Raw genomic sequence first — 24,299 nt, 5'->3', positions numbered from 1 at the left:
GACAGCGCGGCGCCCGCGCGCGCCCGCCTTAGCGAACCGCGCACCGACGACTTCTGCAATACACAGAATACACCACCTTAAAATCACATCTCGCATTGAACTAAATAAAACTTAATGTACAGAGCCAAAACACGAAAAATGGCTTATCCATCCTCTGCAACCTCCTATCTTATTGCTAACGTCTACAGTCAGCAGTGACTTCCCTATTTATACGATGTCGGGCGGCATAAATTTGATGAAAAAATCTAATTACTGTCCTGCGTCTCTCCATCACCAATCATATTTAATATTTATGTATATTTTATATGTATGTTATTTAAAAAAATAATCTCAATATAGCGCAGTGGTAGTGGATTTAGATAGGGTCAAAGGTCTTCCCAGTGTTGGCAATAGTAACCCTAGGTTATGAATAAGCAGGTTATTCATAACTGCAATATTGTTGCGTACACTATGAAGATCAATTTGGCCTGGGGAACTGTTATCAATATACGTATTTGAAAGCTGGAAATATTCCAAGAAATCTGGAACAAATTCAAATGTAATGAAATACGTAAATGAAATTACCACAAAGTGTTGAAGACGCACTTGTAACCTTGCTCGTGTGGTGAGTTGAATTGTAATCGCTTATATAAATAAAACTAGGAAATGTTGGACATATAAAATTATGAGCACGAAGGGTCCTATTTACAATTCATACGGTTTGTATCTTGTTAGCATAATGTCATGTTGACTAGTATTTAAGTTAAAGGAATTTTAGTCTTAATACAATGACGTACGATGTACACAATACAACGTGAATAGTCTAACCGTGGCAAAATATTAGACAAAATTCTAGCAATTTATAGATGAGCTAAAAATTCACCCAAAGGTAATTTTTTAATACCTTTTTATATCGGTTGTATGTAATTAAAGAGTTAAAAAATGTTTAATAAAACTATTAACGATTAAACGTTACAACATGATTGTTAAACGTTTTTTCCTTTATTTGCAGTAAATTGCATATTGTGTGTAATGGTAACACTGTTATCTTACGTAGAATTACCGGACCTCGTGCATTTGTTTCCGACTGGTTTTCTTACAAGTTTTCCTTCACCATTGTTCACAATCTCTCATAGTTTATTCTAAGAATTTACACGCAGTTCTGCCACATAAATATAATGAAACAGAAGTAAGGTTAGAAAACTACGAGGTAAACGTGGTAAAAAAGGGTTTTCTTACGAAGTCTCCTTTTGTAGTTGCTTTCCCGTTGTAATAGAATTCCAGGGTTCTCAAATAAACAATGATTAACTGTACTATACTTTTGTTTATATGAATGTGTAGGTCAATGACCTACATCTGTCAAAAATATCTAAATTAGTAATCTAATTAAATTTAACTATTGCTCAAAAACATTGTTAATTCTTCTCTGCATTCTACGGATTTCTGAGACAGATTTATGAACGCAATAAAATACATTTGAATTTTCACAATGTTTTACGCAAAAAATTATTATTATTTGGGTCGAAAAAAAAAACTTAATTGTGTGATTCGTGTTCGTGACCACAACGTATTGTATAACGTTATCTTATACGCAACAACATTAACCAAATGCAATAATATTAACCAAATGTTTAACGTTTTGTGCGCGTTTTCGTAAAATTCACTTGAAAAAAATTGAAAAACATCATTTGAGTAGGTCAGAAACAAACACTATCGAGGTTAAGTAATGAAAATGACATGTTTTTTTACTTTCTCTTTATTTAAAATTATACTAGAAAAAGGGTTATTTGACCTAGAAATATAAACCAGGCACTGTGCAAAATAACGAAAAAGTGTATTCAACAGACTTTTTGCAGAAAAAAAGCGGCACTAGCTTCGTAACAACTTTAATAAATAAAAATAGACATACAAAATGAGTTAAACCTGAAGATCTTCAGATATTTTAACTTAGTTAACTCGAGTATCAAGAATGTATTAACAAATTACTATCACTACATATATCAGTCAAAAGTCTGTTATTACAAATTCTTTAGAAAAAAATTGAAATTTAATTAAGTCACCAAAATTAACACTTGTTTGCGAAAACAAACTCAAATTAATGAAATGTTTATAAAACATTTATCAATATTGGTAATATTAATTTAATTTTAAATCATACCGACCAATATGGCAATGGATATGAAATATTTTGATAAGATATAAAACGATAATGCTTGCAGTATCGTGATATATAACCTAAAAAATGTTATAGTGAAAAGTGTATACAATCGTATACCGTAGTGTTTTGTTACTAATTCTTAAATCCGATACCATGCAATTTCAAGAGAATTGGAAGGGAAGGGTCTTAGGTATAACGCTCTCTGACCTTTCTTTTGAATGGCTTCTCTTAACAGTCATTACTAATGTTTTTGCAAGGAAGCTAATTTTAGACACGTATTACATAAACTTTAATCTTTTGAAATAGGTATTTACAAATAGTTACTTTGTAAAAAAAACAACTTGTAAAAAACAATATCCTTTATATATCTTACTAATATTATAAATGCAAATGTTTGGATGAATGGATGGATGTTTGTTACAAAATATCTCCAAAACGGCTCAACAGATCTTAATGAAAATTGGCATAGATGTAGATCACAGTCTGGAAGAACACATAGGTCACTAATTAAGTTTTTTTTAAATTCCGCGTGAACGGAGTCGCGTGCGACAGACAGTTTTATTATAAATACCAACAAACAACCAGTTAGCTATTTACCTTGTGATAGACCATTGTTTTTTACAAAAGAAGATTTGAATAACGATACCTAGAACATTAGGTCATGAAAGTCTGACTTTACATTCCTAGAAATATGTTAATATTCATTATAAATTTATGACTAAATATATTTTTTTATGACTAAGTTTAATTCGTAAGTCATTTAATAAGTTCATATTAAACCCACACATAGAAGGACAGCAATAAAAATCTGGGTTTAATATTTTAACAAGCGTGTTATTCTTAGATGTACATATTTATATCCAAATCGACTAGATTTAAAATACAATCATTTTTAACGTGCTAATAACATAAGTGGGGTTGGGCTGGTAACTCGTCAAATACTCGCCATATGGTCAATTATGTCATTAGATAATATTTGCGCAGATATATTTTTTAAACTATTGTAAATTCATTTTAAATCAACACAGATGTTAAGCGGATGAGATAGTTCACACAGATACTTTTTCATAACCCCTATTAGATACTGAAAAGAATTAAAAAAAACATAATCTATTTAATGCGTTTTAGTTGAAGAGGTTACCGCATGACGGTGATAGGGGTTGAAATTTTAGGGACGTTCAGGAGGACAATTCTTGGCTGAATAGTAACAATAGTTGAAGAGTGCTTTAGAAGTGAGATTGGCCATAATTTACTCTCTAGTATGCGGATTACGTGTGACATATTAATGGCCTACAGAATTGCTGTCACAGAGTTGTATAATGGCAACATTAATAGACACTTAGTGTAGATTTACAATGTTAAAGCTGCGTAAAGTGTTCCCCTTAGCTACTATGAGTGTGATAGTTAAGAGATTGAATTAAAATTATCGTTGGTTTCTGAGATCAAAGGTCCTGTATCGATCATATCGTCTTCCCTCTCATTATCTTTGACAAAACAGATATAATTATACGTTTTATACACGGATTTTGGTCTCAGAAACCACTAATTAGATACGCCATCTTCTATTCTCCTATACTTTGTGTTTTTCTATTCATTATAGTATTAAATGTTTAATACATGAGAGAGATGTGATGAACTTAATTTTTTAAGTTAGTTTTTTTACAATCACACTGACAAACGTAAATTAAATACGTCAATCATTATTTTGTAAGATTGTTGTCATTTCCTTAATTGTAGATGATGTCCTCTGTGCAACGTTATTAACACAAAAACAAAGACAATTACATTCATTGTTTACTTAAGGTTTATTCTTCAATATTTAGTATGCTTATATAGGAAGTATTAGAGTTACTTGTAACCATTTTTTTAAAGAAATCGTAAAATGAACAGTGTTTCTGGGGTATAAAATTTAATACCTACCTACAAAGCACAGTGTTATTGAATGGGTGGTTAGGTGAATGGAAAATACTAGTGTAAGGTAAATTATAGTAACAACATATCGGACTCAACTTAGCAATTTGGGATTCGAACCCCGAATGTCAGAATGCATATATTGCGCATATCCATTGAGCCTTTCATTTAAAGTTATAATGGAGCATTGTAGGTGCGTATTCATATTAAAATATAAAAGACAGATAATAGAACAGCAATATCATTAGAAGAGGCGGCCATGTGCCAGTTAAAACAATCGGCTATGAGCGCACAGCACACGCGGTGAATCAACGTGTGCTTAACAATCGCTTATAAATTAGCAAGTTAATTAACGGTTCGAACCATTTTAAGGTCGGCATTCTGCGCTTGCGCACGATCCAGGGGCTCGTGCGGTGACGAGCCTTGGTTTCCCATCTTGCCAAAGCTCGCAAAACTTGATATGTATGTGACGTCACTCCAAGTGACCACTCAAGCACTAAAGCGAGACATCATCACAGAACTCGTCGAATTCAACGGTCACTTCACAGATTATTCATCACACAAGTAACGCAACGTCTACAGCCGTGTCCTCTTGCGACAAAAACACTCTATCCTTAACACAATAAGATAAAAATTTCGACGAAGATTAAACTCCACAAACATGGCAAAGCTCAAAATAAACAATACAGTTCCTCTTGCTGGCGCCACTACCTTGAAAACTTGCGCATAATAAAAAAAACTCACACTTTTTATCTTTTATCTATTTGATTACATCTGAAGTTGCCCGTCTCGTGTTTTGCTCACGTGAAAAAGAAACGATTGCGACAAAATAGTAGAAGATTGGCGATACGTATTACGAATTAATCTCACGCGCAAAACTTTCGAAGATCGTCCAAGATGCGGTAGTAACACATAAAGTTCGTGTGAATTCGTTAACAATAATTTTTAAAGGGGGGTCAACTTTTCCCACAAACGATGAATAAACGCGGAGAGGCGCATTGAACCCGGCACCCGGCGCGCGCGGGGAGGGAGCTCGGGCTCGGGTAGGTAGCTGGGAACGACCGCCGATGCCAGCTGAACGTTATTTTTTCCCACAGCATTGTTCTTTGGACCGTAGCGAGTAACGACCACAGAACTATATACTTTTTGGTAATTAACGAAATATTTATTTTAAAACATTCACTGCACTGAACTGCATTTTTGCTGGAAGGTAAAACTGCAGAAATATTAAAAAAAAGAAGAAATAAAGGCGCGCGCGCCGCGCTCGTGGCGAGCCTCGCTGTCGTACTGAATGCGGCGTGCGAGGACCGCGCGAACCCGGGTGCGAGGCGTAGTGCGCCCCGCACCTCACTCTGAACCCCTCAACGACCGGTCCTTTGCATTGTCAAGATTGACGACCGGTGAGATCATCATACGAGTTCGAAGCTTTTAATTTGTTTCCGATGCTAAATCGTCTATTACACAAAAAAAATATTCAAGGCGCTGCGCTGCCCTTGCGCTGTCAGACAACTCTGAAGTTGGCCACCGGATTTTTCTCGTTTACTTTAGATCAACAGGTACTTCTTAAAATTAGATTATGGTGAATTTTTCTTTCAAACTAGACAATCAAGGTAATGTTAACACAATGCCTGATAAAAGATTACGGATTTTACTGAATTCAACTAATCAGTGGAAATAGAATAAGTTAGAGATAAATCACAAATATTGATTGGCACTAACAAAACTTTCATGAGCTTTGAAGCGAAGATCGTAGTAATGGAACTAATGTAAACCTAAGTGTTGCCAAACGTAAAGCAAACACGTTGGGCAACAGCTGTCGCGGCGCGTGCGAGCGGGAAGGACGCAGGTGGCGGCCAGAGGCTTTGGCACCCGAACATATGTCGTCTTCGATATAGATGAGAATGTGCTATTTCTGGTAAGTCCATATGCAACACGACCACATATAATATTTAGGACTGGCACATTATACCTATAGTTCGGATATAAATATAAAACATTTACGTCCGTCGTGCAGTAAGATAGGCATAGAATGTGGATCTCAAAAAATCCAAGGTACAAGAAGTGGTGGTTTTGGAAGTTTACAAAGATACAAATATTGATCACTTGATACATTTTAAATATCTTGCAAATCTGCTTGCACTTTCGATGTAGTTCAGTATAGGTGTCAAGTACAATATGGATTGGGGAGTAAGCCTTATCATGGTCACATTTTGGGCTTCCAGACAAGTGACGAAGTCCGTTAACTTTACCACGTTTATTATAGCATGTTTTAGTATCTTTTTTATTCTCTGAGTCGATATAAATTTGATAATGTAAGGAGATGAAAGATGAGTAATTCACTAGGGGACTTTTACCCTAAATAACAAAATAAATGGAGATGTAGCCGAAAGACACCGAAAAACGTAAAGGAATGTTGCGGGCGACAGCTAGTTGATTATAAAATATTAGAAATGAGGTTAGTAATTGTGAAATTCTTTGATTGGGACAGTCGCCGAGGAAATTGTAATGTAGGTGTGAGAGTTTAGTTACTCATAATTCGTTGTGCTCTTTTTCAATTCCTTATTGAGTCACGCTCTGAGTCACCTGAGATACGAGCACGAATTCCTGCACCCGACACCGACGCCGACTCTGCTATGGCAACATGATGCCACATAACACGAACAACTCTACTATCCTTATCTATGAATACAAAAAAAAAAGAACCAAAATAAAATATGGCCACGAAAAATAAATATACCATGGGTAGCTTGCTTATAGAGAATCTTATTGACAGTTCAATTTTTTTTTAAATAAATTCAACTTCAACATCAAAAACAAAGCACGAAAAAAAGCAACTATTGACATAAATTACCTCCAAGGTAATGTTGAAAGCAAATCCGTACATTACACAATAACATACAAAATTACAAATTATGCAATTTCACAATTTAACCTCTAATAATAATATTACAGATACAAATCGCATTCGTGCTAACATCACAGAATAAACAAGACGTGGGTCGTCAGTTAAATAAACATCCACTCGTTCAATCAGTGCTGGTCGCATACAATGTACAGAAACCTACAAACTAAGCAAATTGTAAATTAGGTCATTTTATATTATGTTGCACACTAAACAGATTTTTTGATAGCTAAGTTAATTACTCGAATTACAATTTTACGGTCAAGTATTGTATAAAAATTACCTATATAAATATATGAGTTAGAAATGAATAGGTGGTTCTATTTAACCTTCAACTTTCGTACAATATTAAATTTAATATTTGAGCTTTCATTACCGGTCCGGTGACAGTTAATCTAAGTTCAAACAAAACGCGGTGGTCGAAAGAGTACAGTGACACTTTCACGGTGCACGACACATCCAGCCACCGTGACACTGCCGCTCGCTGCCATCCGCCATCTATTATGAGATTCAAACTTTATGCGAGCTCGTCGTTTGCGAGCACATGTTAGCTGAGTCCGATTCCACTTCATTTCATCCAGTCAGCGCAGTCAAAGGAAAGTGTAGTGATGTTCCAAGTACATGAAGCCAAATTCTAGTCCTTCCCCCCTTCCCACGTTTTGTTAAAACGAAAAGTAATATTCTCTTTCCCTATGCCTCCTTCCCTGTCCAACAAAAATAATCGTTTGCAAACTTTTAACTCATCTCGATTCTAAACACATCACGGCGATACCTTAAATTGATTTTTGCGAAGCGACTTGTACGAACTGAGAGCTAGCATAAGTTTGGATAGTACTGTACCTCTACACTCGTTATTGTGCCTTATGCAACATTTCCGCTAAACGAACAATTCTATTCAAAGAAACCACCGTTATGTATTGCTGAATCGGTTGAGCTTGTTTATGGTTTTTAGAAAACTGAAAATGATATGTTCCGACCAATTATCTTGCGGATTCTTCTATTGTTTTGAAAATTAAGCTGAAGTCATTGAGAAGAATTATTGTAATAAGCGACAGTAATGATGAAATAGTTATTTTTTCTTGTTTTAGGCTTTTGCCTCAAAATAAGTTCGAGGAGCATTTTCCCAAGTTATCTAGAAGAACAATTCATAAAATGCATATGGTAAAACGACGATTGTTAGTAGAACAAAAAGTTTAAAATGACAGACAGGTGCTGAAGTTTCACCATAGAAAAGACAAGCTGGTAGACAACTGTATAAGTAAAATCTTCTTGGTACAATCTATTTTTAAGTCATAAATAATAAAGCTAGAATGTTGCATTGTCATCGACATAGTACTCCTTAAATAACAAGAGAATGTGCATAGGGTATTAAGCACATACGTGCAAGCGAGGCGTTCGTGAAATTTATAAAAAATAATCTTCACTTACAATTTTGTTGTTTAGTAACTTAGATAAATCTCCTTTTTCTGCTTTTCATTAGAACATATTTGAATTAGCATACAAGTACAAAGACAGTCGCTCTCCTGCTTTCAATTACAATAGAGAATAGAAATAAAATCCATACCCTAGAAACTAAAATACACGACGAACAAAATCGTATAAAAGCGGCATTTCTTATTAGTCTTTGTCTTCCAAATCTAATTAATTCGATACTTCTTTAAGAAATAACAAACTTAGAATGACTAAACTAGAAGACAATTAAGAGAACGTTACATTGTTGAAATTCTTTGATTTTGAATTCTTCACGATCAAAGTGCATATATATTTATTAGTAAACTATCATAATTTAATTTGAAAAATAATACAAAAACTGAAATTTAACATTAAGTTGCATTTTCCGATCTTCGACAGAAAATGTAGTAAACAGTAAACAATATTAAGACGCAATCAAATGGCGAATAAAACTTTAACAAAGAAAAAAACGTAAGAAAACGTTATTAAAGTAATAATTTTGTTCCGACACTTAATTTCGTTGGTCTGGAAATGGTTGTATGTATTTTTCCATTATTTACACAAGGCCGGTTTTAATTACATTAAATATTGTAATTCTCATTAAATAAAGCTATGAAAGCGACGCCGTGGCTGAGGGACACAGGCTTGCCACTTAGTTTACGTAAATTAAGACTCGACAGGAAACCAGCTCCGACTAGTTTAACAAACTTTTTTTAAACTTGTTTTTGATATTCTTGTGTCTTTTAAATATACCAAAAGTATGGCCGTTGCGTTCACGCCAGCCAATCTTATAAACTAAATTTTGGCTTATCCGTCAGACAATGCTGAAAAATAAACTTTATTACTTTGACAGTACATTCATCAAATAGACAATGAAAGCGCGACCCTCCGCCGACGTCTGGTTATTGAGATCAAAATAAACATAAATTGGACACTTCAATAAAGTCAATCGGGTCAATATCAGACTGTATATTAAACGAGCGATCTGTACGCGAAACGAATATAGCCAGTAAGTAAATCATAAAAACAACGGTGATGTTAGTACCAATAAGGCGACGCACCCTGTCTAGTTCATTTTTATAACGGCCATCATACTATCCCTGGCTATCGATTGTTATTAAAAGTACGAGTAGCACCAGGAATAACTAATTTGTTCATAGTTCGAGCGGCGTGTTGTAGCGATGTGCCTAGCATTGTGATCAAGCTTGAAGCACAGCGGATGTTAGAGGTGTGTGACCAGATTCCTTGATAAACGTACTCGACGTTCCTCGAACACCAGTTAAAGTGTACCTTTTCTCGGGACCAGATACCTTTATCGTGTTGCTTGACAGTCGTATTTTTTAATTTGGGAATAATTATTACTGAGATAAAAATAACTTTTAAGTTACAATTACTGTATCAAAACCGGTACGGTCGGTAAAAAAGTTTGTCAAAATTGTTCTAAATTTGAAATTCAAGACGGCGCAATACGGGGACGAAGCGATGACCGCTTGGACGATGTTCAGTTGGAGGAGACTGTACAACGGCAGAATGGAGACGGTGGAAGATTCGAGGGTCGAGCTGCCGGCGGACACCAGGCAGCTGGTGTACAACGTCTATGTGTACTTCAGCCGGCGCCCGGGGCGAAGCTCTAAGGCGTCCATCTCGAAGACCGCTCGAGCCACTATGCTGCCGAGAGACATCGTCGCTGATATTATCAGAGACAAATATCGGGACTCCGAAGGATTTAAAGGGTAGCATCAGACTGATAGAGAGGCTAAAACCTGTTAACTCATCTGACTGTTAAATGGACCAATACAAGAAAGAACTTCGCAGCAACTATAAAAGATGCGACCGGATATAAAGCAGAATATATGGAAAAGATATAAAATGTACAGGAGAGTGGTAAATAATCTGTTTAATATGTAAGTTTTGTAAATAATATGAAATAAGAATGCAGAGCAATAAATAAGCGGAGTAAACATGTAATATTTTCAACAACTCATATCATCTCATTATGTAAGGTAAGTCTTAATTCTTATCTTCTTAGAACATATAATGTAATTAAACTATTTAGTAAGTTTGCATAAAGTATAAAAATTGTGACATCAAATGTTATATTTCAGTGATTATTTAAGAATTATTGCGTCGGCTTCGTGGCTTAAAGCCTTTGTTTGCTGGAAAGCGATAGAGTAATTCAATATTATAATAAAACCAAAAAAGTAATGTTAGTGAAAAATTATATGCGTTGATTGCAAATAAAAAATTGTTGTTAATAAAAAGCTGTATGCTGTAAGTTAATTAGTTTGTTTATAATTTATATGTGTAATATGTGTCATATAAAGAAGGTGAAATTAGTTACCAATAAAAGTAAAAAAAACTTATTAAGTTTTAATGAATTATGCTGTCCGTTTTGTAAAGAAATTTAGCTGAAAATTTATTTGTTATGAATGAAATCGAATAATCGAATTAAAGATAAAAATATTATTGTCTGCAACCGATTAAAATGATTTTAACAAATAGATTCCTTTTTTTAAGTATTTTAAAATAAAAGCCTATAATTTACGTCACATCGCACTATATCAAGAGATTGTACAACTTATTTGCTTTTGTATAAAGAGCTAGTGTTGACTATGATCTCATTCAAACATACTTGTACATATACCTACAATGAGGTATGTTTCGAAAAACATTCTCTCGTATACATTGTAAACTGAGAATTAGGTGTAAAGTAAATATGTTAAAGAAGTAAATAAAATAAAAATATGATTTTCAATAAATTTATTTCAAAAACATTTGGTTTTAATATGTTCCAGACTTAATTTCCTCTAACAAAATGAGTTAAATGATACGCCTTCCGATTTGCAATAGCAATGGCGTTTGTTAAGAAATTCAGTTGCAGAATATTAGACACACAATAATAGGAGGTCGATTTAATAACTGCTTTTAGAAATAAATATTGAAAGCGCAAAAATAATTGCATTTGGATGAAGCGGTTGAGTATATAGGGTTATAATAACTATTTGAAGTTGTATTTCATTTTTTTGGGATTATGCTTTTTACCTTCATTTTTGCGTCAACATAGCAATCTGATGAATAATGTACTCGATCGTTACCTTTGTTCAAAACAAAGAAATCAACGGAGCGAACTGACCCTGATTCGTAAGAAATTCAAACTCAATTGAACAGCATTAGTGGTGTTATTTTAAGGTCCATATCACCTATATAAAAGCTATATTTAAAAAAAAAAACTATTTCTTTCTTCCACTCTGATTTTAATTATTCATTATTCATTTGAGATAAACGTTGTAAAACAACAGCAAACAAACTAAACAAGTTTTACTACAAAATATAGCATCGCAAAAAATTAAAAATAAACGACTTTTTTGTACCAAAAATTATAGAGCGTTGAAGTTTTTTACATGAGACAGACGTATGTATATTTATATAAAATATTACTTTGTCATTTTTATAATTTGACTAGTTCCTTAATTTTAGTTTCAGCCATACTAAACAAACAACATTATTATTGGAAAAAAAGGAATATTTGGCAAATATAATTGAACACAAAACGACTGAGACTAAGTTTCGTAAACGCAAATAAAGGTATAATTTACTTACAATTTATTCAACTACTATTTGCAGCTGTATTTATAAATTGTGACAAAAACAACAAAGCATATGACCTCTAAAGATCACCAGTTACTTGTTTATTCATTCATATTGATTTAAAAGACAAAGACAGTTCGTAAATATACGATAGCGACATTAGCACAATGGTTTATTTTTGCGGCATTGAATCTACGATACAAAAGTTCAATTTCTAGGGAAATTAACTACAGTACCATATCATATTTTATTATTTAAAGTTGTTTGTTTAGTTATTATTTTAGGATGGTCTGTTATTAACACACTTCATCGAAGAATATTAAGAGGAATTTTAAAATGTCAAGGTATGCAATATTTACAACATGTATGTATGTACGTATTTAAATAACGTTTAGTTTTATGCATATACACTTGAGTAGTTACATAATATAATTGTCAGTTAAATTTACAAGATCCAAAACAAAATATACTTAGCGTATGTAAACTATTTTAAGGTTTTACATAACAAAGTCAACTATAATAAGTCGAGAATACTTTCTCGCTTTTCACAAAATGTATGGTGCCAGGAGTATAACCTTGTTGCTATTGTTACTTCCAGCGAGATTAATTTTAACAGATGAAGGCATAACTTTTACATTCCTAAAATTTTCTACAACAATTATTACCTTAAAAGAAACATAGCTTATTAATTAAATCAAAAGAAAATTACTCACGTTTCTTCAAATTAACACCATCATCTGAAACAATTACACAATACACTCTTAATACGATAACGTACACAATCGAGTCTAGATTAACATACAACACTATAATTAGCTACGGAAAATTGCGTTAGTTCGATGATCGACTGCTTGCCAAGAACCACATCGGCGTGTGTATACTCCACTAATTACACCAGTGCACTGACTATTTTCAGGTGCTTACACGTGAACCAGCTCGTTGATTCACTGATACATCGTCAACAACAGCACATCGAAGGTTAAAAGTGATCCGCTCTAAAAGCGGTCGTGCGCGGTTTAAAACAAGTTTGAGGTTTACTTTTCAGCATATTTAAGAGTTCATATCCGTGACTGACGTCAAAATGGCTTTAGTGATGCTCCGTGTTATTGCATTTTTTTAATAATAAATTGTCAACTATTATCGTGATATCTTTTATGCCTTAAAGAATGATTATATTATTACTTTCTCCGTATTAATAGTTGTTACGTCACGATACAGCACGGCCTAATCATTTAAGTCACCACCACAATTTAATTTTAAAATATAGACTTACGAAGTACAAATACTAGAGTGGGGCTACATTTAGTTAAGCCGAAGATAACAATCACATTCGTATACATACATAAATGTTGATCTTTAAATTAATCGTACTTTTTTTTAACCAAATAAGGCTTAAGTTAATTTCGTTTCCCACAGCTTCTTTACTCTATTATAGTAAAAAGATGGCCTTTGATTGCGTTCTCCTACATTCATAGAATGCTCATAAAGTAACATCAATATTGGATACTAAGTATGTTGTGGGAAGCAAAAGTGGGCGTTTGCTTAGTAACTGCTACCATAAAATTTGAAACATACAATTGCTGTTTGTTGGTGGGCGTACTTAATTTGGAAACAACGGAAATAGCAATAACGTGTATTTTTATTAACATACTAGCTTTTAGAATATTTTCCCGTGGAAAGTTAAAAACCACTCGTTTTATTACGAAATATGTAGTTGCTCATTGTAGTTAGGTTTTAGTTAGTCCTAAGTTGGTGGTAGTTTTTAACAGTTTTCAGTTACGAGACATTTACATTAAACATTTTTATCATACGTCATAAAATGCCTTAAATTAAACTATGTCCATGTATAAATTTGAAAAATAAATTGTATCACAATTTTCAAAGTTCTCATTATATATTTAACTGTGTACATATAAACATAGTAACATGGTGCCCTTCAAACTGGAAATAGTAATGTTTGCGAACTGCTGCTGATAGAAATAGTAATTACTACCCACGTCAGATTTTTTTGGAACATATGTTCAACTAGTTTACGCTCGCGACTCCGTCCGCGCGGAATTAAAATATAACGTAATAAGTAGTCTATGTGTTCATCCAGACTATGTTCTATGTCTCAAATATCACCAAGATCCGTTCAGCCTTTCTGGAGATACCTTCAAACATACATCCATCCATCCATCTAAACATTCGCATTTATAATATTAGTAAGATGTATATGCATGACAACTAACTGTACATGTATTCATATCTCCAAATGTATATCGAAGTTATATACTTATGATCGTTACACATATAAATAAGACCTATTTACCGTTGGTTTCTGAGACCAAAATGTCTGTATAAAACATATCGTCATCCCTGTCATTATCTTTGACAGAACAGTGATAAAAATATATTTTAAACGGAGATATTGGTCTCAGAAACCTACGGTTAGTATTTTACTATAATTAGGGGCATAATTCACTAGTTAATAATAGTTTTTAACTAGAATCTAGTTGTAACGACTGTTTTACATCGAAGATGACAAGAGACAAATGGTTGGGTTTTATCATTTAATCCATATTCATTTTAATAGTCTTTACAACTTAAATTATTCCGTATTATTTGAAAAAAAATTGAGAGGTGTCAAGGGACACCCGGATGGAACGAAGTTCCTTAATTAATTAGTGAAGGAACCAATGTTTATTCTATGAATAAAAAACTTAAGTCTTCACAAGAAGTACATTTTATTTCTATGAATTTTCGTTATATATTGTCACGTCGTTGCCATGGTGAAGTAGCGCTCATTCGTCTATAGCAAAAAGTGTCGTGACAACTTTTCGTAAGAATTTTTTCCGTCTAGCCCCCTTTCACAACGCGCGATAAGGAACTTCGATCCAATATAGTTAATATCGTAGCATATATTACAATGTTGATGTTGTTTTATGTGAAAGGGTCTTTATAATTGTGGAATGCTAAAGGTTGTCAACAAACACATTCAGTAGGGGCCATTAAAACGAGACGAGACGCTCTCCAATGCTTTTCATTTATCTACATTTCTAGTACTTTTTATATTCCTCGGACCATTTGTAGCTTCCTTATTATTTTTTTATGGCTACAGAGTATTAGAAAGTGGACACATTAGAAAATGACTCAAATAAGTTGCTTAATTCCGAATGTTTTCCTACTACATTAAATTTTAATTTATACAATTTTTTTTTCGTTCATAAAATTCAGTTGGATTGACATTTAAAACGAAGTTTGCTTCTAGCAATTAAGTAAAGCGAGCTTGCATGCTTCAGTTATGTTGAAAAAGGTTTTTTATGTTGCTTAAAATATACCTTTAAGAAATCATTTCTTAACTTTGCTGAAAAGCGTATTTGTGGTAGAAACCTTATGTTTTTTAATAAATATTGTTTATGCTGTTAAAAGTTTTTAGATTTTTATCATTCATATTAGCCGAAGAGATAAGAGAAGAATATCTTAGCAATAGAAATTAATGTTTGACTGAAGGACGTCACAGAAAAATTAATGATATTCTTTAGATTCTCAGAAATAGATTAAATTCCTCATCATACTTTATCAGATTTATTGCCGATTTTACAAATGGTCGAAGCAGCCTACAACTACATATTTGGTAATTTTGTATTCTGGCAGATTTTGCAATAAATCAGCAACATGAACGCATGTTAATATAATTCTACTGTGTGTACACACAGACGACTGACACGTTGTTTAGTTAAAGCAGTTATCTGATAAGATACGCTGTTGTCACTCGACATCGCCACATTCAATGTCTTTCAGGAAACCCTGTTAATGACAGACAATAATACAAGGAATTAATTTAGTTTCTCCTGTTACTGAATGACTTTGATAATCAAATTATATAAACGGAAAACAATAATTGTTTCATTCATTACAGCCCCCTAGAGCTAACTGGCCGTTTAAATGTTACTATACAACATTTTAATGTCAATTTAATATACTAAATCTATACTCATTCATTCAAAATCACAAGATTAAAAATGCACTATTTAAAGTTGTGCAATATTTATGTTATTAAGACATATGTAGATGTATGATTATTGTTTTAGACAAAACATCCGATCGGCCATTTGAGTCTAATGTCTATTCCTTAATGGTTTATAGATTAATCCGATAACACGAATCAATTGATGGACTCAAGGTTAAATACCACGCGAATTACTAGTTACTGATAGAACGTGGAGCGAGGCGATTGATTTAGATGTACATAGCATAGCATATTTTAAATTCTAATACATAGTTTACTATCAAATTTTACAATTATTTTACAATTATAACAATCGAATAAAACAAAATTATTTTATGAAACATTAAATAGCTAAGTCCTGACGTTAACCTAAAATATGTATTACGAAAAACGAGGAACTCTGAAGCTAGAATTTAGACAGGACATGGAGTATTGATTTGTCTGTGACGTAATCAACCTTGATCCAAGTGGCCTATCACGAATACACTATCTTTTCTCTTAAAAGTTATGAACGAATCGTTTAATGCATTTGTTATCGTGTATTATTATACAAGAGTGTTGCACATTGTATCCGACTGGATATCTGTAAGGTCGAACAGTTAATTAGAACAGACGTTATGAAAAGGATTTTAAAATAGACCACAGACGTCGCGCCTACGTAGACAGGACACCCGTTATCCTAATAACAATCGATATATTATTTAAATAAGTAATAATAAATATCCCAACGGATCTTCTAATCATAACAGCCTTCAAAATAATCTTTACTGACATAGATTAGTAGTAAATAACCTAAAACATATATATTATGTGATTCGTTTGTTTCTGTTATTTATTACTAGCAGTTGCCCGCTACTTCGTCTGCTAAATACTATAGAGATCCTCTATAGTATTTTACTTATCACACATTTTATTTATCATGATAGCCTACTGTGTATTAGATCCAACGTTACCTTATGACAACAAGTTCTACAAATTATGCAATAAAGGTTGTGAATTCATGAGAATTTTTAGCCGATGCTTGATCTGTGACGTATAAATGCCCGGTATTATTGATAACTATTAAAAAATACAAAGATCAAGAGTTTAAACTTGTAACGTAACACTGCCAAACGCATTATAAGGCGACCCCTCTCCAGATGGAGCGATAACCTCTGCAGGCAGGATGTTGATGAGTGCATGATTGTTGCGCAAATTTTACGAAACGTCGCCAAAGCAAGCTTATTATTGTCATGAACTTTAAGTAATTATTTTAAATTCTATATCATTTGTTTGTATTACTTCTTGGAGAACAGAAATTATGTATTAGTATATTAATTCATTGGCTATAAAATGTACAAAAATGTAATCTAATAAAAGAATAATATGTCGCAGACATCTTTCATTTACTTCAAATACACAATCGTTCAAACAATAAAATATTCTTAGCGAATAATCCAATTGTATAGACACTAAATAAACTGAAAATGGATATACATCCATTACTATCTATATAACTATAATACTATCAGGAGAACATTTTAGGCGGACTAGATAAATTATTAGATGACATGGGGTCATTAGTCTAGACTGGTTGGCGCTAATCAAGTAATTGTTAAGGTCATAGAATTTATCTACGTAAACTACAACTACTATTTTACGCTTATTTCTTAATCTCAATCATGAAAGTAATCTATCTAAAATACCTGTATAATAATTGTTTTGAAATAATTATTACTATCTACTTGAAAAACTTTTAATTTGGAGATTTTTACTAATCTATGATGTCATCGTCTCACAAAATATGTCTTCTGTCAATAATAGAACATATATTCATCATCATCAGCGCAATATACGTCCCCACCGAGCCTCGGAGCCTACCCCAAGTAAGGGGTGACTACGCCAAATTCCGTCTTAGAAAACGTGCTATCCTTAAAGTGTAGAAATGTTCTTATCTGATGATGTATTCTTTAAAATTAACCGATCTAGGCACCCGTATTTAAATTTCAAGAACTTTCAAAGTCATTGAATGTAAATTTATAGAAGCACTTTTTGTTACATTAGTTCGAGTTTAATTTATATATTTTTGTCAATTTTGTGGAGTATTTTAGAAATTTATACATTGTTTAGACTTGAATTTTGAATATAAATAATGGCAAGTGTTCTATGTACGGATAAGTTATAGTCATAGGTTATTACACCTTAAAGCCATCCATACATAATTATTTTACTATAAAAGGGTAAAGTAACGCGTAACAAGTCTCAATAAAGGCATATGTTAATAAACAACTCGACAGTTAGTTATAATATGTTCATGACATTGGCCGTGGTAATATGGATACTTATTACGGCAAAATTAAACCGCAATAAAACATAGTAGCCTATTAGTGTATATTGTGGTTTGTAAATATAAATAACGATTGTGTCGCAATAAACTTTTTTGAGACCAATCTATAACTTAACCAGTGCAGAAACACCCGAACAAAAATATATATTTTTATAATTAAATAGGATAATTTCGCAGCCGCTTAGTGTAGAAAAGATCTCAATCTACATTAAGGGGATACCTTAGTGGCTATTTAGGGTCTTTGAGTATGTTGGTAACATCAAATTGCTTGTTTAATGCCACTAAAATTTGAGAAATATCAAAAAGGTAAATGGAACGATAAATCGCACAATTTAAAACGAAACTCGATCTAAAGCACGTTCTTAATTAAAATTAATTAAGCTGATAACTTGAATAACAAAGATTTGTGTTAAGCGAGACTTGATTTAGAAAATTGCCCGCTTCATTGGAGGCCTTGACATTTTGACCGTCATAAAAATCGATTCTGTCTGTTCTCAATTATTGATCTTAATTACTCTGGAGGTTAATGGTACGCATATTGAATGAAATTTAAATTAATTTATCCTTTAGCAGCACATCAAATACAAGAAACGGTGTTTTGTTAAACGCTGGTACATTCGTTAAGGAACAATCTGTTTATATGTAACCTGTTAATGTGGTAGCTAGTTTTAATTTAACGTATTGTTTTACGGCAGTAATCTATATTGAATACTTGAGATCTATTGGAAAATTATTTTAATTACTTTGTATGGAACTAAGTACAAAAATTATTCGAACGCCATCTAAACAATAGATCATGTTTGTCGATAGCTTTTGCGAACTTCATCTAGGGTTAATTTGAATCAAATATATTAAATAATATAGCGGAAAAGCAAAATAGCAATTATGCAAATAGTTTAATTTAGTTCAATTATGATTTCAACGGTTAGTTGTCTCAACAAATCTGGTAACAAATTAGTATAAGTTGGCCAAATATGTTGGATGGTATGAGTAGTATAATGTTGTGTCTCGTAAAATATGCGATCAAGCATGTTCCACTTCACGTAGATAACCGGCAGCGTGCAGTGAGAGGCATGAAGGATGAATGCGGCAATATCGCAATACTGGTTGCTTGCATTCCGAAAAATATCTTGTTTCTATTCGCTTCGAGACAAGTTTCACTCAGGGAAAAAAACTCGAAAAAGTTTCATGTTACTAATTCGTTGGAATTTCCGACAATAATAATAATACAAAAGTTTTATTGATTCTTTACAAATTATAAATTTTACAACATTACCGACAAAAAGGTACTGAGAAACTAAATTTACACATACTCTTTATGCTTAAAAATAAAAAAGTAACAATTTAAAAATTATCGCTGTAATTATTGGAAATATGTAAAAGCAGATGTTTAGATATATGGATGAATGGTTGTTTGTTATTAGGTATCTCCAGAACAGCTAAACGGATCTTGCTAAAATTTGGCATCGATGTAGAAGATAGTCTGTAAGAACACAACATAAGCTACTAATGATGTTTTTTTTATTATTCCGCCCAGAAGCAGTCGCGGGCGACACCTAGTTCTATATAAGTTACGTAAAGGGAATGACATTTATTTTTTTAGAACGGATTTTTCTTATAATACCTACTTACAAAATTGGAAGGATGGATTTCAATCCATGAATATTATAAACAAACAGATAAATTAAACTGTGAATTATTACCCGGAAAATCACATGTTTATTCTTACGTATAACTAACTATACTTAACAAATATTTAAATAAGGATATTAACAGGAAGTGTTTTAATATTAATTTAACTTAATCGAAACAACACATTAACCAGAACATTTCAATGTCTATCAAAATATGATATTGATTAAATAAAATAAATTTTAAATATACTGTAATAAGACATCATAGACTTGATATAAAGCTAGGTTAATTTGACTAAACTGTTCCAGAAAACTATTAAAGAGAGCAGTAAAAATAAAAGAACAGTTATACAAACGTCGTACTTTCGTTTTCTCTTTTGCTACTTCACTCTATGTTTTACCTAACTCTTAGCAAAATAACTCGCTATTTGTAAAAAAATAACAGACGAATTGAGAACCGAATGTTTTTGAAGTCTTTGCAAAAATAACAGAGCTTATACTTAGACCCAGTGTAGGTTAAGTAAGTCTACAAATTTATACAATGGATCCTGGCGACTTAAATATTACATCAGACGTTTTTAATTATTCTGATTTAGGATTAAGTACTAAATTTATTTATATGTGGGGATTTTTCTATACTAATATTATAAATTATAAAGAGGAAAGTTTTATTAGTTTACATTGTTAAGCACTGAAACTACTGAACCGATTTGAACTTTCACTGTTGGGAAGCTACACTATACCCGGGTGACATAGGCCACATTTATTATTAGATTTTTTTAATTCCGCTCGGACGATGTCGTGTGCAACCACCAGTACATAATAAAGAGAGAATCCTCATGAATTAAAAGTTCATGCTATTTAAAAAGGTCAATGCTAATTGACGTTTATAATTGGATTAAGGATCTCATCAGTATATACAGAACGACTGTAACACCGTTGTGCTTAAATCATAGACATCTTTCAAGATAAATTGTGTAAGCGAAAAAGCTACAAATGGCTTTCTTATGACTTTATCATACACTCAATAATTATATAATTTGAGCCTTATATCGTTAAAGAATCTTTTCAGCTATTTAAGCCATTAGTTTAAGACATTTCTAAGCTGGGTAAAACATTATTGAAAAATATATTTACGGTAGGCATTTTAATAACTCTTTGTGGGGACATCATTACATTTTATATCCATCTTACTTATTGATATAAAAAGTAAGTAGGGCATGCGTCCTTTGGGTCTCGGGTCGGATCGTTACTGATCCTTCATGCGTGATGTACCGGACCGCGTTACACGCTGAGAATGGCCCACTGCCAACACATCATAAGGATTGCCTGCATCTTTTTTTTTTTGATGGCAATCTATGAAAATTTTAATTAAATCCCATATGATTTAAAATAACTTCACAAAATTATTTTTAACGGTGAAAATTGACGGCCCGGTATAAAAATATACAGAAATGTACTGTAATTTTACTATAATAGTAATGAGCAAAACATAAATGCACAAAACAGGAATAAACCCATTTAACAAGCGCAAAGTAATACAAGGAAAAAACAATTCTTGATTTTACAACATCCTCTTATACTTTAAAAACCATTTAATGGCAAATTAGAGTAATTGTGTTGACCTGTTTACTAGAGCTTTCTAGAACTGTCAAATTATACAGATAAACTTTTTAACGAAAAAGTTTCCGAAGAAAAAGTTGCAAATGATGTAAACATCACGTAAACTCACACTTTTACCGACACAAACATATAATAAATTCACGCAGGTATTTCCCACGGCTAATACAGTGGTGAAAGACGATGACGTTTCCACTTGTCTTGGAAAAATATTTCTATACAAAAGTTTGCGAAATTTGTTACGTAGTTTCCCAACTAAATCAAATAAAAACCCAATTTATTAGGCAACTGAAGGCTGCAGAACACTTTTTTGCTCTTACATAAATGAGTAGAGAAAGTAAAAAGACTGCAGAATAGCATTGTGAATGATATTAATCACATTTAATATCAGTAGTTTTTAAGTTAACTTTCGTAACTATGAATTATATCACTAGTGTTTTAATTCAAACATCAGGAACCAAAGTACCGTCCGCCAGACATACCAATTCAAGATCGTACCTAGCCTTTTATTTGGCGAATCAAAGTACTTGTTTCACCAATGCAATTATTTTAAACATATAAAAAATCTGATTTTTTTAGACTGATAGATAACTAATCTTTGATCTAATCAAAGACTACCGAATAATTCTTACTACGACTTTGACAATATGATAAAGTATGATTTTAGCAACAAAAAAAAGATAGTTTAAACGTCCGTAAGGTAAGGTCACAATTATATTGTGGCGGCAACCTTCACGGTCTCGCTGGCGGAGGTGTTGCAGATGTCAGTTTCTCAACCGATTGAAACTTTTATTACACGCCACATCTATTTCTAGACTCAAATCCACTTCATATTGACTTTATTGTACAACTAGCTGTCTCCCATGAGTCCGTCCGCGCGGAATAAAAAAAAAACTTGAGAGATGTCAAGGGACACCCGGATGGAACGAAGTTCCTTTCAATTAATTAATGAAGGAACCAATGTTTATTCTATGAATAAAAAACTTAAGTCTTCACAAGAAGTACATTTTATTTCTATGAATTTTCGTTAGATATTGTCACGTCGTTGCCATGGTGAAGTAGCGCTCATTCGTCGTTAACATACTTACTATAGCAAAAAGTGTCGTGACAACTTTTCGTAAGAATTTTTTCCGTCTAGCCCCCTTTCACAACGCGCGATAAGGAACTTCGTTCCAAAAAACCTAAATAGTAGCCTATGTCTATGTAAAGATTTAAATGGGGAATTGTTTATTGTATACAACTATTACATGATAACTATACATAATCTTACTAATATTATAAATGTGAATGTTTAGATGGATGGATAGATGTTTGTTTGAAGGTATTGCCGGAGCGGCTAAACGGATCTTGATGAAATTTGGCAGAGACTTAGAATATAGTCTGGAAGAACACATAGGCTACTTATTACGTTTTTTTTAAATTCCGCGCGGAGGGAGTTGCGGGCGACAGCTAGTATTACGTATAAACAAAATAATAACAGATCAAAATATATGACCAAAGAGTAGTTGATAATGCACAATGATAAATTATTGTCTATGTTAATTAATGAAGGTAAATGTTCACATGAAGTACTTTTTTTGGCTTAAAGATTATAAGGTAAAGATTACAAAGTGGGACACCTGGCTATCACATGTCAAAGCATATTTTATTATTTATTATGATAAGGATAAAGTATTACTAAGATAGAAATTTACTTAATCTCCATTACAAATATTTAATATAGAAATTGTATGTATTGCTATATTGTGTACCAAATATCAAACTAATAACTCAAACATGATTAACATAACACCATCTGATAAAAAGTTATATGTACGTAACATATCTTAAGAGATCATAAGAGATGTAACTCTTTTCATCAGCTGGCTTGATTTAAAGATACAATTTAAAATAGTTTAAAGTTTAGCTTAGTATGAAATTTTTATCACCCAATATTTATAGATTCTGGAATCAACTTGGCAATCTTTTATTTTAACAATGGTTAAAATACATCTGACCTAAGATAATGTTTGTGCTAGGATATGGCTCAAGACAAAATGAAATGATAGATTTAAATTTGAATCTGCTTAAGTTTCTACAGTCTATTATCTTAACCATTCCATACTGGTGCTTTTTCCTAATAAATTTTCCAATAAAAAAGTTAAATTATAAGACGAAAAATATTATTAATCAAATTTCATCAATATGAGCAAAAAATCTAACTATTTTTTCCTAAAATGTTTTGCATAATTTACATGTTTTAATAAAGTAAAAACGTTACATAGGCATGGTACGTTATAAAAAAGAGTAAGATAAATAGTAAATAGTACAAGTTAGTGCCGTTTAAAGCTAGAAATAGTAACTTTTATAAATACAACTCACAACTTCTATTAAAAAATGGATACTTACCTAACATACAATATATTTGAAAGCAGTTCACAACTAGCAAGCCATATCTCACTATTTCTGACTACTAGTCAAATGCACAAAACGCGGTGTTCTTTTAGTTTTTGCTCTCAATAAAACTGAGATAATACGAAATGTTAACTAAACACCGCCCACGTAAACTAAACAGCTTTCTACGAGCGTTTGAAATAGTTGTAATACTTTAAAATGCACAATTTAACTTGAAAGGTTTGAGTTTGAGGTTTATTCACTGAGATTTTTGCAATGCCTTAATCACAACCATCAAATCTGAATCCTAAACCTAGCCTGAAATTCTTGTCTTGCAGTAAGAAATGTCAAAGTGACATCAAAGC

The 24,299-nt window shown here is 32.5% G+C and overlaps 1 long non-coding RNA gene across 1 annotated transcript; it reads right to left on the bottom strand.

The window, feature by feature from the left end:
- Positions 1-36: 36 nt before the first annotated feature.
- Positions 37-24,291, bottom strand: LOC106715030. The gene is made up of 3 exons (XR_001357192.2): positions 23,950-24,291; positions 12,704-12,727; positions 37-53 (listed from the first exon to the last, which is right to left on the bottom strand). It is a non-coding gene; the product is annotated as an uncharacterized LOC106715030 (long non-coding RNA).
- Between the last annotated feature and the right edge of the window lie 8 nt (positions 24,292-24,299).

The sequence above is a fragment of the Papilio machaon genome, chromosome 7 (assembly GCF_912999745.1).
Source record: "Papilio machaon chromosome 7, ilPapMach1.1, whole genome shotgun sequence".
Classification (NCBI taxonomy): Eukaryota; Metazoa; Arthropoda; class Insecta; order Lepidoptera; family Papilionidae; genus Papilio; species Papilio machaon.
The sequence above is the reverse complement of the archived record's forward strand: the minus strand, read 5'-3'. Positions and strand labels throughout refer to the sequence as shown.